Source organism: Ammodytes marinus, assembly GCF_949987685.1.
Source record: "Ammodytes marinus genome assembly, chromosome: 18".
Lineage (NCBI taxonomy): Eukaryota > Metazoa > Chordata > Actinopteri > Uranoscopiformes > Ammodytidae > Ammodytes > Ammodytes marinus.
In genome coordinates this window covers 9,207,752-9,224,530 of record NC_137222.1, presented here as the reverse complement: position 1 = coordinate 9,224,530, position 16,779 = coordinate 9,207,752, and positions in this window count along the sequence as shown.

Genomic DNA, 16,779 nt, shown 5'->3' with positions numbered 1-16,779 from the left:
GCATTTTGTCCTATTCAGACTATATCAATATTCTCCAGTTTTAGTATTATTATTTTAAATTTCAAAGTTGCTGTATGCACAATGTCCCCCATTGCACTGTGAAGTCCTTTCTTAGTGCATGTGCACCTAGGTTTCAAGTTTCCGCATCACAAACAAATAGTTTTCAAAGTGCCAAAACATCATGAGATGCCATAACCTGACTTTCATGAAGCCTCAAATTACTATCATTCTCTTGCAATCTTCTTTGAAACGCTGTTAAATTTCCCCAAGCATAATTTGTCACATCTGTGACATGCATACTGGTTTTTCCCATCACAGCACTGAGCTCCCAGTGTTTTTTTCACCATCACACCAGAGGGAGCCCCATTCACTACTCAGCTATGTTTTGTCCCCTTGCAGTTTCTAATGCCTCATCCCTTATGATAAATGAATGTTGGATGATGATGACGGATGTCACCGTGCCAAGGTAACTGCCATTATGGAGCAGTGATTGAAGACCGGTCAAGCGAGGCTGTTGTTTATACTGCCTCCCTGGTGTAAAGTGCTGGTGTGGAGCCCGTGTGATAACAAGGGTCATTAGCTTAGGGAAGGTCAGCGATGTTAAACTTATGCACTTAAACCTGATGGAGACTGATATCCAGCTAAAGGAAGTGACTCGTCTGAGCCTGCTCCTGAAATGGGTTTAGTATAGCTATCTCAAATGAGTCTGACACAAAGAAAAAACACAAAGGTAACACATATTTTTACTCCCACTAATAAGCATTCATAAGCAGCATACGAACACTTCACAAATCATTTATGATACACTATAAAGAAGTTGTACGCAGGTATAAGGCCGGGTGTATTTGTTCATGAAGTATTTATCATTAATTAATTAATAAGTTTAAATCATATATAATTATTAATAGTATGATAAACATAGCTCATAATGGATTATGAAACATTTATTAGGAGTGTATGCTACATGGACAACTTGTATTCAATACTCATTAAGACATGTATCCTACATCTATTTATTATAATTTAATCTGTTTAAATACTGCTTATAAATGAACTGAGCTTGACTGACAATTACCACTCTATTGACCTTTTAGCCCTTACATACGGTGGCGCTGAGCATTCACCAAATAAAAAAAAGTTTCACAGCTAATGTAGCCGTTAGCACACTCAGGATCTCATAATTACGAGATCCTGAGTGTGCTAACGGCTACATTAGCTGTGAAACTTTTTTTTATTTGGTGAATGCTCAGCGCCACCGTACTTACAGGATATGCAACTATGTTACTTTGTTTCACATCTGTAGATTAGCGGAAAAGGAAATGCTGCTGACTGGGAGTGTGGTTGTTGTGTGAAAATGATATGAATCAAACTAGAGTGTGTGAATCTGAGCCTGTAAACGTGTATGAGTGTTTTGGAAACAGAAAGTGTGTCACCGACCATAGGCACCTGAGCAAACCATGGAGGACTTTATGAAACCACTATGATGTGACTTTGTTATTACTTTCAACAATGTTGACTCCTTGAACATGAGACCATGTAAATGTTTTAATAATAAACGTATTACTGGGCCTGTGGCATTGGCCCTCATTTATCAAACTTGCGTGGAAACTGGTGCAGATTCTGGCGCAAATACCTCCCTACGACAGCTATCGCGTAGGATTTATTAAACAGTCGTATCTCGCCAATCTCGGTGTACGCCAGGCCATTATTGATAAATGCGGCGGCTGAAAACAATCGTTATTTGAATGTCACGCCCCTATATTTTCTCAGTTTAGATGCATCGCCCAGAGGTTTTACGACATGGATATGCGCATTACGGCAAAGAAGAGGAACTTCTCTGAAGTAGAAATTGACAGAATAACAGCGAAAGTAGAAAAAAAAAGAGTTTAATTTCGGAGCATTACAAGCGGCATCAAAGAACGACAGAAGGCAGCAGTTAGGAAAAAGACGCACCAACTGTCCGATGATGGTCCCCATGAAATAAATACACGTATGCAGAGATTTGAATGATTAGAATGTATTGGCCCTTTTAGATAGCACTACTCAAAAGGGTTTTAAAAACTAAAAATAACACGTTTAGCGTTTTACTGTATGACAGCATGCGCTTGGCACGAGTGGTCAGCCCGGCCGTCAGCTGCACAAGCCGACCCGGCAACGATCAGCTGTGAGAGCGCCCACCGTCCTGCTCCACCAGCAGATCAGAAAAACAAGCCGAAACGTGCCGGTTAATGGTGGAAATAAATCGCTCGCTTAAGCGATCAATGACACATTAAAAGAGGACCTAACATCTCAAAAGTGCGTCAAATATATAAAATGTTAAGCTGAATGTTGTGCCGTGGATTTTTTATCATGAAGAGCAGCGTACTACTTAATTTACTATTTAATATTTAGGCTAACATTTTGAATGAATGCAGCCCCCGTGCCTCAGAGTCCCCCCAGCTGCTCCAAGTTGGAGATAACTGCCCTTACGCAGTCCCATGCAGCGCTACTAAGTGGCCGGTGTGCGCACTGTTGAATCAGTACTCCTACTCAGTTGCACACCATAAACTGCAAATTTTTAAGTGATTAATATCTTTATTTCGGTCTGAGCAAACATTGCATTTGTATTATCTTCTAATAATTGTCCAACAAAGTCATCGGCTACCCGACACAGCCTGCACTGCGAGTCCATGCTGTTTACAAACTTGAGTACACGAGCTGAGAGCTGGCGTGGGATTTGAGCGTATCGTACGCTCACGTCCATATTGATAAATGCCGAGGTTTGCGTGGAAATGTGCGTACACCCACTTTTCTGGTCTACGCACGGTTGATAAATGAGGGCCATTGTCACTACATGTTCCAGCCAGGTGTGTTTTAGTTAAGAAACAACAAGTCTCTTGGGAATACTGTGTTTGCTTCAAAAGAAATGTCCCCGTTCTGACAGCAGTTTGGTGGAGGGTTGCCATCAGTTTGTCGGTTTGGTGTTTGTCCATGCAGTGGACAGACTAGTTCGGTTGCGTTGGCTTGGCGCAGGGTGTAGATGTGTTGGCTACCAAAAGAGGAGAAACGTGTAACTCCAAAAAAAGCAGTCTTATTTACATGCTGTGTTTTCTTAGCTGGCTTGCTAATGTTAGCCACTGGACAGTACAGTCCTGGACAAAAGTCTTGTCACTTATCCATTTTGTAGAAACAGCAGTTTATAACTTGACTTTTAATTAATCCATTGGTTGTAGAAATGCCTCATTTGAAAGCTAAAACCCTCCCAAATTATGTTTAATAAACTAAAATAAATTTGCTTCACTGAAGAAATATTGATCATTTAATGAACACAGAAAGGTCAGATGTTGGCAGGACAAAAGTGTTGTCGCCTACAGAGAGTAATGTGAAAATTTAACAAATAATTTACTTCAAATACAAAAATATGTTGCATAACATCAGTGAATTAAGTAGTGGTGCTGTGAGATCCATATTTAATATCTTGTATGACTTCCATGAGCTTGAAGGACTGCATCCTTGCGGTTTGACAATGATTCATACAATTTATTGATGAAGTCATCAGGGATAGCAAGGAAAGCAGTCTTACATGCCTCCCAGAGTTCATCAAGATTCTTTGGTTTGGTCTTCCATGCTTCCTCTTTCATTCTATCCCAGACATGCTCAATGATGTTCATGTCTGGTGACTGGGCTGGCCAGTCCTGCAGCACCTTGATCTTCTTCGCCTTGAGGAACTTTGATGTAGAGATGAAAGTATGCGATGGATCAACCATGTGATGTAATTCAACCGAAGATTCATCTGAGAAATCCACCTTCCTGGTCAAATCAGTGCCCAGAAACCAGAACTAAACAAAAGGCAATTAAAAAAACTTTTTTCGAAGGCCCACAGCCTGCTAAAAGGATGGACGCTGAAAAGTGGTAGTGGCTACCTCTTACATTCCCAACCATAAAAGGGGTAAAATTTTGCAGTAGGGTGGTGCTCCATCGCATACTTCCATCTCTACATCAAAGTTCCTCAAGGCGAAGAAGATCAAGGTGCTGCAGGACTGGCCAGCCCAGTCACCAGACATGAACATCATTGAGCATGTCTGGGATAGAATGAAAGAGGAAGCATGGAAGACCAAACCAAAGAATCTTGATGAACTCTGGGAGGCATGTAAGACTGATTTATTTGCTATTCCTGATGACTTCATCAATAGATTGTATGAATCATTGTTGAGTGTCTTTTTCCTGCATCTAACTGTTTACCTCAATTAACTGAATTTGACAATGAGTGTGGCTGACTGGTAATGAGTCGCATGAATAGTAATAAGTAGCAATTCAAGCTATTAAATTTTTTCCGTTACTTGCCTTTTTCTAGTTGGTAGGTTCTTTAATGCAATTTACAATAGTGAAAATGCAATGAAAAAGGTTGAAATTTAATACAAATTATTAAAAAGTAGACGGTAAAAGAGAATTAAGGTAAGCAAGAAAAAATTTTCAAGGGATAAGGCTCTGGGTGGTGTACTGCAATAGTAAACAACAGTTGCATGATATTTGTATTCATTTAAACTCAGTATTCACCTCACAATCCTTAACGCCGCCAACTCTCCATCTCCTCGCAGTATTTCTCCTGTTTGTCATTTCCTCTCTTTTGCCTTTGCCTATCACTACGCACAATTATATTTATTCATGCATGCCTTGGTGTGTTCTGTACAGTATGAATATTCTTATTAGATACCGCTGTTGGACCCATTTGTTTATGTGGCGTTGAATTTATATTCATGATCATGGATGCACATTCTACCTGTGTGTAATGATGGAAGAGTCATGCCCTACTACACAAGGCTATGGAGGAAGTATTATTTGTCCTATTTGCATCAGCTGGAATGATCCTGTGTTGCACAGGATGACACTTGAGTCAGACAAATAAATAAACAAATGATTAGATCTGTGTAACTAAAGGCGTATGTGTTGCAGATCTAACATGGGAAGGTTGTTTGTTGTTGAGCGATGAATATTGGATATAGAAGGTGATGTTGGAGCATTTGGATCTTAAGCTAATGAATGCATTGATTTATACTCTATACATGTTTGAGTCATGTATCAATTCAATTATGGCCACTTGTTAGCCTGGAGGTAAGATTACAATACGGATGAATGGAGACAAAAAGGGGGAGTAGACAAGACAAGGAAATGAATAGAAGACTTTTACAAGTGACATTATGGTGATTATGTTTTGTGTATGACAGCCAGGTAATAAATCTAGCAATGCAAGTAATTCACAGCTCAACTGACTGTGGCGTTACATAAAACAACACTGGCTGTAATAGAATGACTGTTTTGCCATTCAATATACAAAAAAAACCCGAAATTACAATGCAACATGAAGCCCTTGCACTAAAACCTTTGTGCAATCGTTGATTTGAATGTGTAAGAAAAACATAGAAAGGGTCTTCGAGCAGTGAATAGAGACCACCAACAGAGAGAGTACAAATGAGACAATAGCACAGCAGTTGTTCTTATTTTGCAGAAATGAGGGACAGATCGCTTACGGCACTGGACTCAGGGTAAAAAGAAATTGTCATTGTCAACATACACCTGTTCTTCATGGATATATTCACCCATATGTAGGTAGAACAGTGTAGAATAGTAGAGGGTGGAGACTTATGTTATAGTAAAGACCATGACACATGACCAGGATCAGAGTGTATCAAGACAAAGACTGTGATAAATACAGTATATGAAAGCTAACATATTATGCCCAAATTTCAGGTTCAAAATTATAATTTGGGTTTCTACTAGAAACTGTTGTCATGGTGTTGTTTCCAAAAGAAACTTCCTTTTTCTCACAGTGCCATTGCTAGATCTTCTCTTCTCAGCCTCTGTCTGATACGCTCAATTTTAGAGACTGTCTTTAAAATGGAGCCTTCCGGACTGTTTTTTTTTTTGGAACACAGCTTTTCAGGAAGGTGGAGATAAAGTGAGCGGGGTTTATTTTCCATAATAGGTGACCATTAGTCTTTGTTAGTATTGACAAAGCTCAGGTTTCACAGAAGACATTATTCAAATGTTTTTACAGGCAGGAAGGTAATAAATTTATGTAATGCCCCTGTAAAATAAATGTAAGGCAACATTGTCGGCTTTATGATGGCCAACTTATCCTGAGCTGTTCTGCAGTACTTTACAGTAATGTTTTGAAGGCAGTAATGTTTTTTTTCTGATGCATGTTTTTCTTCATGCAGCACAGACTGCACTGCGTTATTGTGGGCGTCCTTGGTTGCAGAGGAGGCAATGTCGCTCTTTGTCAAGACATCCATAATGGGACATCTGAGCCAGAGTGGGCCTACGTACAGTAATGCTAAACATCTGCTTGAATTCCTCAATCGTCTCTTGGTGCTTTTAGAGGGAGGTGACGCTGGCCAGAGCTGGTCTGCTGTAACATCTGGAACAATGACTAGTTTCTTCTGATCCCGAATCCGCTGCTCTGCTGAAATCCTTAGAACCCCCCACTGTTTTTCCTTCAAACCTTATCCTAGGTTGCGTTCCGAATCGCATACTTTCTACTATATAGTATGTAGAAAAAAGATTTAGGATGTCCCGATTCTTGTGGCCAGATTTAGGATGGTTAGAATACCCGGATGGTCTACTTCATGCGGCCAAGATTGTTAGTGTTGAAAAGTGCATCCTATTTGGGCGATTCTGACCCACAATCCAGTGCGCACGTGAAGTGACGTAACATCGACGAAGCCTATAGGTCCATGTTATGAAAACAAACGGGGATGCGACGGATATAAAAGCAAGAGGCAAGATCAAGGCGCAATGTTATGATGAAATAAGAGAGAAAAGTATGTCCCAATAGTATGTCTACTGCATCCTAACTAGATTCTTTTTATCGTCGGATGTAGTATGTAGAATAGAAAAAAGAAAGAGTATGCGATTCGGAACGCAACCATAGTTCCTTCTTCCGCAATGGAGTTCTTCTTCTGGTAGTGTGTTGGGTTTGTTTTCCAGGCTGAGAAGGGGGCTTGTGGACAGTGACACAAAGCTTTGGACATATGCCAGGTGAATTTCTGCTGCCGGCTGGCTAGGGCCAACATTGTCTGAGACAGAGACCTCTGGTGTGACCCAGCCCAGAGGTGGAATGCTGGGAACCAGTAAATTCCCTGTTTGGACGAAAATGTTGTAACATTTCATGAAACATGTAAAAAACAGAGAAATCAGACAGACAAATAGAATGAATAACAGGTGGAGGGGCAGGTGGACAGATGAACAGACATGAAAGAGGTCAATGAAGGTAGACGGACAAAACTATTGTTAACTATTCATCTTTAAAAATAATATATGAGAGGTAGCTATGAGGGAGTAAAAGCACAATGCTTTTGGTGAGGGAAAATTGAGGGAAAAACCACTCTTCACTGCCCGAAGAATGGATTGTCATTATAACTACCAGCTGCCGCACAGCGAAACACCATGGTGACAGGTCTGAGATTGGAAATATGATTGGCTAATCCTGCCGGATGAAATGAAAAACTGCACCTTTCTGAAGACCAAGGTAAACTTTGTTGAGGAAGGGGAGTTAATTGAAGTGTCACTCCATTCCCCATTTGAATGACGTGTCGGACAAATGAGACTCACTGTTCCCCCTCTCCCTCACTCCACTGCTCTGCATAAATCTCCATGTGGAGGTCACTGACTCTGAAAACACCATCCGGTCAGTTAGTTCACACCAATATCTTTAGTCACTCTCAGGCATAAAACGGTGGCTGGGCTTTTATCTGCCGCTGGTAGGCTTGACTGACATGCATATTAGCTCCTCTCTCCCAAGGCTCCGAAAACGCATCATATTTTCCACAACTTTCATTTTCTCTATTCTGATTGCGGCTACATTCGGGAGTCTTTGTTGCATACTAATTGTACGCCGCTCACCTCTGAGAACCAGCCAGACAATCTATGCAAGGAACCAACAATTTTTCACTGTCTCCGTCTGTCGCAATAAAAAGTGTCATCCAAGACAGGTTGCCGAATAGCTGTAATTCTGCATCATCTGGGGAGAAACGGTATAGATCAAAATACGGACCAAAAAAAAAGGAGATTGTTTGGGGACAAAAAGTCTACATGGGAATATAAACGCATGCTTTTTTCATCTGCAAACCCACTTTTTATTCCTCTCGTCCTACAGCAACGTAGTGATTTCCCCACCTTTCCCAATTCTAATTCCACGGCAATCACCCTTGGTTTGTTTTTTCAATTTAATGACAAAAATAAGCCCTTTGTTTTCTCTCCGGAAGGTTATCAGAAGATCCCTCGGATGCATCTCTCAACCTTCACGCTCCCGTTGTTGTGCTGTAAAGATATGTTATTTTCCGCCACAGAGAAGAGATGATCGCAAACAATGAAATGCCCGAGTGACATGTAAAAACATTACAGTTCCGAGGCTCGCCCAGGTTCCAGTTGTTCCACTCAAATGTAAAGGTTTGGTGGAGGGACAGACGTATTTAAAATAACTACTGAGACAAAGATCACATCTGAACGCACATAACAGATTTTGTGTTACCAGTGAGACTTCTGCAACGTACGACTTTAATAGTGGAGAGGGCTGCTTATTCACTGTATCTCATGTCTCTATTATATCTGCAGCCCTTTTGATTATTTGTATGGTGACGGTGATGCTCATGGAAAAGATAAAAACATTTTTTTTAAATTAAGTGTATCTGCAACCCTGTCTTGTTGCCCGTTTTATTGATGGCGTGATGAAATATGGTCTGAGCAGGCCTTGTATTTGGAATGAAATTAGTAAGTGTGTGTGTGTGTGTGTATGTGTGTGTGGTTAGGATGGTATGAGTAACATGATGATGGGTGTCGGAGCCAGAGGATGCATGAGTCGCACTGTGAGGACGGAGGAAATGGCAGCTGCCGTGGCACGATCACAGACCTGAATACAAAGAAACCTCAAAAAGTAAAAGCCAGGCAACAAAACCTCTTCTTAATTTTTAATGGGACGCCTGCTGTGGATTTTATTTTTAGGTAGATATTCTTGTACATTTGTTATTTGATTTGATTTATCAATTTAAGCATTTTAAATCGATCAATCGATAATAAGGGTTTACTAGACATTTAACCGTTAACACTGGAATCCGGAACGTTGATCAAATGATTAACAAGAAATGGAAAACGAGAACAAAGTGATTTCAAGATACCCACAAGGAAATGTTTTGTGTCTCTTTCAGTCTGTGGCGTCTTGTCTCCTATGTTGACCTTTCGAAAAGTCTGTGTCATAGAGCCCATAATCTATCCATGACTGTAGGCTATTTAAAGTTACAAATAGCAGCTATCTAAGGACGGCTATCACCAATCCAAATCGTCTTGGTAACAGATGGAGACAGTCAACAGAAATGGATGAATGCTTGTGGAAAAATGTATTTTCTTTTATGATATAACTCGTGCTTTTTTAATTTAATTGCAACCTCTTGATCCAATTGAACATATGTAGGAGGAGAAACAACATTGTTCTAGTTTTTATGGTGGATTTGTGTTACAGATAAAATTACAGATCATTTTCAGATTATTCATTAAGGAATGTGCATGGACCCACCTGGGCTCTGACACAGATGTCTGGCAGGTGCACGAGGAGCCAAAGTGTCAGAGGAGCAGTGGAGTCTGTAAATATGAATATTAATATACAGTAGAGAAGCTGCATTGTTATGCTAAAACCACTCTGTCCTTCTGGCTTAGGCAGATTTACAACCAAGATGCACAGTTCACTGTCAGCTTGCTCCATCAACTTTTATTTATTTATTTTAATTACAGAGGAAGAGAAGGAAAAAGAATGAGCAGCTTTCCTGAGGAAATTTACTGGATTATATTGCATATTGAGTGTTTTAATAGACGTTATAATTTCTTTAAGCCCCAGTCCCTGCTGGCATCATTTGACGTGTGTGTGTGTGTGTGTGTGTGTGTGTATTTTGTGTGCATGTTGTGTAAGCGAGAAAGTAAGGGTGAGGAGTTTGACAAAGGAATGTCTAAATGAAATGAATGGCTAAATCTGCCCATCAATAAGCAGCTTGGGCCGGTGCCACGAGGGCCGCATGCCTCCCTGCAGCTCCACTTAAAAAAATAAAAAAGCAGATACATCTGGATCTCAAATTTTGAGTGTGATCTTGTGGATGTGTGTGAGCGTGCGTGCCACATGCAACTTGGTGCTCCTTCCAACGAGGATTAAACTCGTGGACATAGACTCATCTAATCACTGATGGCCAAAATGGAGAGAGAAAATCCAATCCCCTCCCTGTGGTCACAAATACACACAGAAGCAAATGTGCACCAAGGAGAATGGCTCCCTCTCTTTCAGGCCAGTGACTGTTATTTTAAGGGATTGGTCCATTCAAATAGCTCCACAAAAAAAAGACTGCAACAATTCAAAACAATACTCAATTAGAAGTAAATGTTCTGCATTATTGAGAACACTATTTATGTTGAAGTAGAGAAGTATTAAAAGCAAAATGTAGGCTACTTAAAGTATAAAAGTACTGGATTTGCATTAAAATGGCACTTGTGACTGATATACCTATGACATTTTTCTTGGGCGAACAAAACCAAGGCTCCCTATCTCTCCATATCTCTGGCAGTTGAACTGAAAAAATATGTTGTAAACAAACAAACTCTTCTGATAAAAGAAAAAACAAATTCATGAAATAAATATTTATAGCCTGTCAGTTCTTGAATTACCTGACAGGAGGAGATGGAAAAGAGAAAGATGGAAGTGGATATAGGCTTGCAACAAAGGAATATATTAAATACATCATGATATAGTATATGAATAGTAGCCTATGCACTGAAACAAATAGTCAAAAAAGACACATTTTTATTGTTAGATGCTGTGGCAGTATAGCTCATCTCATTCATGTGGATTGAAATGAAATTAAGAGAAATAGCCAGGGAGGAGAGGGAGATGGAACAGATCTGACTTAGCTTTGATTGAATTCTGCACAGACAGTGGCCAGATACACCTGGGTTCCTCTATTCATCTGAATATGGATATTACTCCTGAATATAAAACATCACAAGCCTGAGAAAGCTGCCTCCAGTGTTTCCAAGATAAGGTGGAGCACCTTCACCTAGTTCAGATGTGTTTATATATACTATATATATATATTTATTTTTTTACAAAGGTGCTGCCTTTGTGAGCCTTAGTGCCCTCCAACATAAAAACAAAACTAAGAGCAATCCAGCTGAAACATGACTGCTAACACTGACGCATGTAAAGTGGCCTTATCGGAATAATTTGTTTCCACCAAAAGTAAGAAAATGACTGTTAACAAATGCAGAGACATATATTTCCTACTGAGGCGTACCCACCTGTGAAAGCTTTTGCTTATTTAAAGCAGGTACTGTATGATTACCTTGCAGCTCGAACAACTCACAGTTCTCCAGTACTGATGCATACCAATTAGATCCGACCGGATCATGATGAAGACATTGTTTGAAATAATTCACAACCAATTTTCACTCCACTCAACATTTTTCAACACAGTAGCTATGGAAAAAAGTGCAACACATGTCATCACACCTAATATTTTTTTTATAGTTTGTCAAATGTAAAAAATAAAATAAAGTACAAATACTGTTCCCTGTGGCAACACACCATTGTCCATTGTAAGAAAATAATCAGGTCTTCACTTCTTTTTCAAATCCACACAATTCCAACCAACCTCGAGAAATCTTTACTATGTAGTAACTGATTCATTTATATTTTCTTTTAAATCAATTGATTACTCTGAATGGGGCCTGTATTTCAGTTATGTAGCTATTTGTTGTTTTCAGAGTCAGACAAACAGTGTCTTATAAAGATGAATAATAAACATTACTTATTGGAGCCCAGGTTTGCCCTCAATGTGACCTACCCCCACAGAAAGTGTCAATTACTCTGTAATGTCGCTTCCCACAATTACATCTTGGTACACCGTACACCTCCTGACTAATTTATTGTTTCTGTGAAACTGCACTTCATGCGATTTTGAGACCTTCAAATACAAAGAAAATTGTGGCTATCTCAGCGGTGACATTCAACATGGCCGGTCGTGAGATCAATAGCTTCATAATGATGCCCTGTGAGGATTTCGATAGACCTGGGGAGGATAGGACTTTAGCAGACCTCTGATTCAGCTCCATTTCACTGATTTCCTCACAAGAAGCAGCGGAAAAGTAGACCATATTCTCTATAGAGGAGCTGCAACATTACAGCCATTTCCACAGCATTATCCGATGCTATCGCAAACTGCTGCAACACTCCTGTCATTTCCACCATGTTACATCAGCTCCATGTACAACACCTGAAAGAGTGGCTACTGCCAATTGGCCATGCACAATTGAGGAACGTAAACTTTTTTTCAAGGATTAAGCTGGGTGATTTTGTCATGTTGGTTGTCTGTATACCTGTGTGTGTGTGTGTGTGTGTGTGTGTGTGTGTGTGTGTGTGTGTGTGTGTGTGTGTGTGTGTGTGTGTGTGTGTGTGTGTGTGTGTGTGTGTGTGTGTGTGTGTGTGTGTGTGTGTGTGTGTGTGTGTGTGTGCACGCTGTGAGGGAGGATGTGGATTATAGCTCCGCTACCTCTGTCTAATGAGCAGAATCCTTAATCCACACCTACCAGCTGCTAATTCCTAACCTGATTCACCTCACACTCTCTTGCAACTGAGTGTGAGTGTGTTGATGGCAGCGTGACGCAGCTTCACAAGGAGTTATCCAATAGCACCTGACATTGAGCAAAAAGGAACAAGGAATTAAAATCGCATTGTATTTTTCTCCAGTTAAAGATCAACTGATTTCACTGGTGACACAATTTCTAAATTATCTTTCCCTACCTGTATCTGCTATAAGCTTAATATTGGTAGCAGTAGCTAGGTTAACCATAATTCTAAAAAAAAACAGACCTGGACCCTCGAGTGTACAGCACGTTCATGCATGTGTGCATGTATGCATTAATGCACTCACCATCGGCATCAGCATCACTTTCCGAGAGGCCTTATTAACGTATACCGCTGTTTCCACAAATGTGCCCAAAAATAGTTTTATCCAAGAGAAATATACACGATACTTGCAGTATTATTATAGACTATATTTTTTCAAACAAAATGTAAGGAGACTTCTAATTCAGTCCAACTTTAAGGTGTAAGGTAGAATTTCCTTCATGTAGAGATCAAACAAATGCATGTCAGCACACTCCCAGACGAACCAGCACACATACACAAACACAAAGACACAGACATCCACACCCTTGCTCATAGACTATACACACATAAACACACACACACACAGGGGAACTACACAATGTGTTGCCCCATGTGAGAACCGTGTACCCATCGTTCAGCCAAAAGGACATCCTCTTTGAATAGGCCCCGATCACAGACACACCATATTATCTGTCCTTATAATTTGGGCTTACTGCAGCTGACAGTTGTGATGTCCTTTTATACACCAGCTGAGGGGGAGAAAGTGCTGACACGGACACTTGTCCCATGAATTTTGTGCCAGCGGCGAGAATCTGCTGACGTCGCTGACTGTCTCAGGAAGAAATCGCCACAAAGAAGTGAAATTAAATGCCGACATCTTCTTCTGTGCTTCCTGGAGTTACGCCCCAGCTTTAATATTTCATACCTGCTTCCATTCCTTTTTATTGACAACTATGACCTTACTAGAACTCAGTTGAAGGAATAAAGACAACATAACAAAGTGCTGTTTCATGGATGGTGATATTGCCAATTGTTAGGTCACCCTTCAATTACCCTTATAGTAAGTCAATAGGGAAATTCAAAAATCCATTTTGGCTAGCAAGTTAATTGTAATATAAAGCAGTTTACAATTTATGTAAATGTTATCCTCTTCTTTACGTATCGGTGGTTTAGTCTACTTTTCATAATTCCATGCACTCTGTATTTTATTACTGGAATTGTTTATATTAAAACCTTACCATAAGATCAGTGACAGCATTAGAGCTGCAACGATTAATCGACAAATAGATTATTAATCGATTATTAAAATAATCGCCAACTATGTTGATAATCGATTAATCGTTTCAAGTAATTTTTTAATAAAAAATTTCCAAATTCTCTGAATTCAGCTTCTCAAATGTGAATATTTTCTGGTTTCTTTAATCCTATTATGACAATAAACTGAAATATCTGTGTGTTTTGGACATAACAATACATTTGAGGACGTCAACATGGGCTTTGGAAAATTGATCAACATTTTTCACAATTTTCTGACATTTTACGGACCAAAACACTAATCGATTAATAATCGATTAATCGAGAAAATAATCGTCAGATTAATCGATTATCAAAATATTTGTTAGTTGCAGCCCTAGACAGCATTAGTGAAAAAGCTTGACAAAGATCTGGTGAAGTGAACCAATCTAGTCATTTGAGGGAACTGACCACATAATGAAAATATGGGTCACTATGTTGCCCGGAGTTTTGGATTTGATTGTTGGCATGTGATTTAAAGGAAACATTCACCCAGATACCAAATTCACAAATAATATTGCTGTCATCTTGCCTAATGTAGGAATTCATATAATTAAAATATAAATATGTATGAAATCCTAATAGATAGTGCACCCTTTGTGGGATTTCAAAAGACCAGAGCTCAGTGTTTGTTTTGGTTTCCCCCTCCTTCGGGATGCTGCATGCTTTTCATTTATTTCTTTTGATTGCTTGACGGCCTTGGTGGAGAGAGTGTGACCTTGAAGAGACTGTATGTAAAGTCTATGTAGCTTCTGTTGGTGTATCAGAGATATCCTCTCATGATGGTGCAATGTTAGGAATTCATCATTTTATAAGAAAATGTTCAATGGTATTCCTGCAATACTTGCATATTTACCGAGCTTGCAAGGCTGTCATCAAATAGCAATGGAGAGAAGAACTCATCTCTGATCTCACCGCCCTCAGAGGCTTGTTGAGAGTTCGGTAAAGATAGTCCTTTGAATTCTTGATCAATTCTATGAGGAGGTTAAAATGTGTGGTTTTAGTGAGATATATCGATGAATATGCATCAGGAGATCAAAATAGTACAGTACTCAAGTACTTTGTCAATACATGAACACCCAGAAACTCCCATTGAAAAAAGAGCAAGAGTGCCAACACGCAAAGACTAAAACAGTGAAGATTTTAACATAGTCATTGTGAGCATGTTAGTATTTTGCTCAAGGTAGGCTACCACTTTGCTATGTTGATAAAAAAAAACTCAAATATCATTGTTACAGACAGCAAAGTCGCGTCGAAAGAACCCTGCCAAATCCACATAACGACAACACCAAAAAAAGCAAAGCTTGTTGGACTTCCAGATCTGGTACGAAGAAAAAGTATTGGCCACAAAAACTGCTCAATGCATTAATAGGCAAGGACGAAAAATACAGCAGTGTATAAACAACATGTAGTGGTCCCATATGGCAGCAACATCAAGACGAAGACAAATGAGAAGCTGTAGTAATATCAGTGCTTTCACAGGAACTAGAGAGGATGTGGAAAGACTGTGGTTCCCCAATCTTGATGGGACTGCTTGGTGCTTTGACCTCAGTGTCGGGATAACGGCTTCAAGACATTCAAGGAACAACTTTCGAAATGTCTGTCAAAGAAAAGCAAGATACAGCAGAGAATCCTCAAACTTCTGCTGCCCTGGTAGAAAACCAAACTTCAGAAATACATAACATATATAATATAAATGTAATATTTGGCTATGTTTGCAGAGACTTTTGAGTTCTATAGTACATGTGCAATAAAACGGCAGGAGGGATGTCAACGTTTTAAATATACTGTATGTTCCCGCCGGAGCCGAGTACATTCAGATGCACCCTGGGCTTGAGTTGCCAAAAGCATTACGTTTTAATTTAACCCTGAGCAATAAGTAAATGGAGATGTTGAGGCTTACAGTAGATGCTTTTGGGAAAGTCAGCCCTTAATGTACAATTTCAGATCTCTGAAAGACGGAGACAGCAAGAGAGAGAGAGAGAGATAGCAGTTTCAAGAGAATTGGTCAGCATTGGGAAGCATAAAAAATATGAAAAATCTCAAACGTTTCTCAGTGATTTACGTGTGATTGTTAGCTATGCATGTCGGTGTCTTGTTTGTCTCCCTCCTGCACTCTAAACTCCCCCTGTATTAGTCGAGATGCTCTTAAGGGAGGGGGGGCTGACAGCAAAATGGATTAAATGGGGTTTGCTGACGGAATACATATCAAATCTGTGGGCATGCAATTGTGGACTGCGGCATTTGCAAGGCTTATGACTTCTGCTGAGGCTGTGGATCCATCATGCCTTGCCTGCTCTCCTCTCCTCCTTGCTTTTGAGTGAGGGAGAAAAGGAGAGAGGAGGAAAAAAAGGATAGAGCTCTTGATCACCTGCTTTGTCTGAAGTGAGTCACCTTGCAAATATATGAATAGCAAATGCAGGAAAAAGTAATCTGGTGGCGCACTGGTACATCCTCCTATTTGCATACCTGCCAGCCCCTGTAGTTAGCTAGCTCTAGCATTTCAGGTTCTTCTTGGCACCCTCAAATAACACAATGGTATGCATATATTTGCTTCCTCTTTTCTTATAACTGTGTCTCTTTCTCTTCCCCTATCTCGCCTTCCTTTGTCTCCTCCTCACTGCTGTCCATCTTCGCCCCCGCCCTCTATTTGCTTCTCCCTCCCGCACTCCCTCCACACCACCGCACCTCACTCATCCTTTTTTCCTCAGACATCAGGGTGTACCCCCCCCCCCCTCCCCCGTCAGGATGCATGACAGGGGAGCAGGTGGAACTGAGAGCGAATGACAAATCTCTCTCTCTCTCCC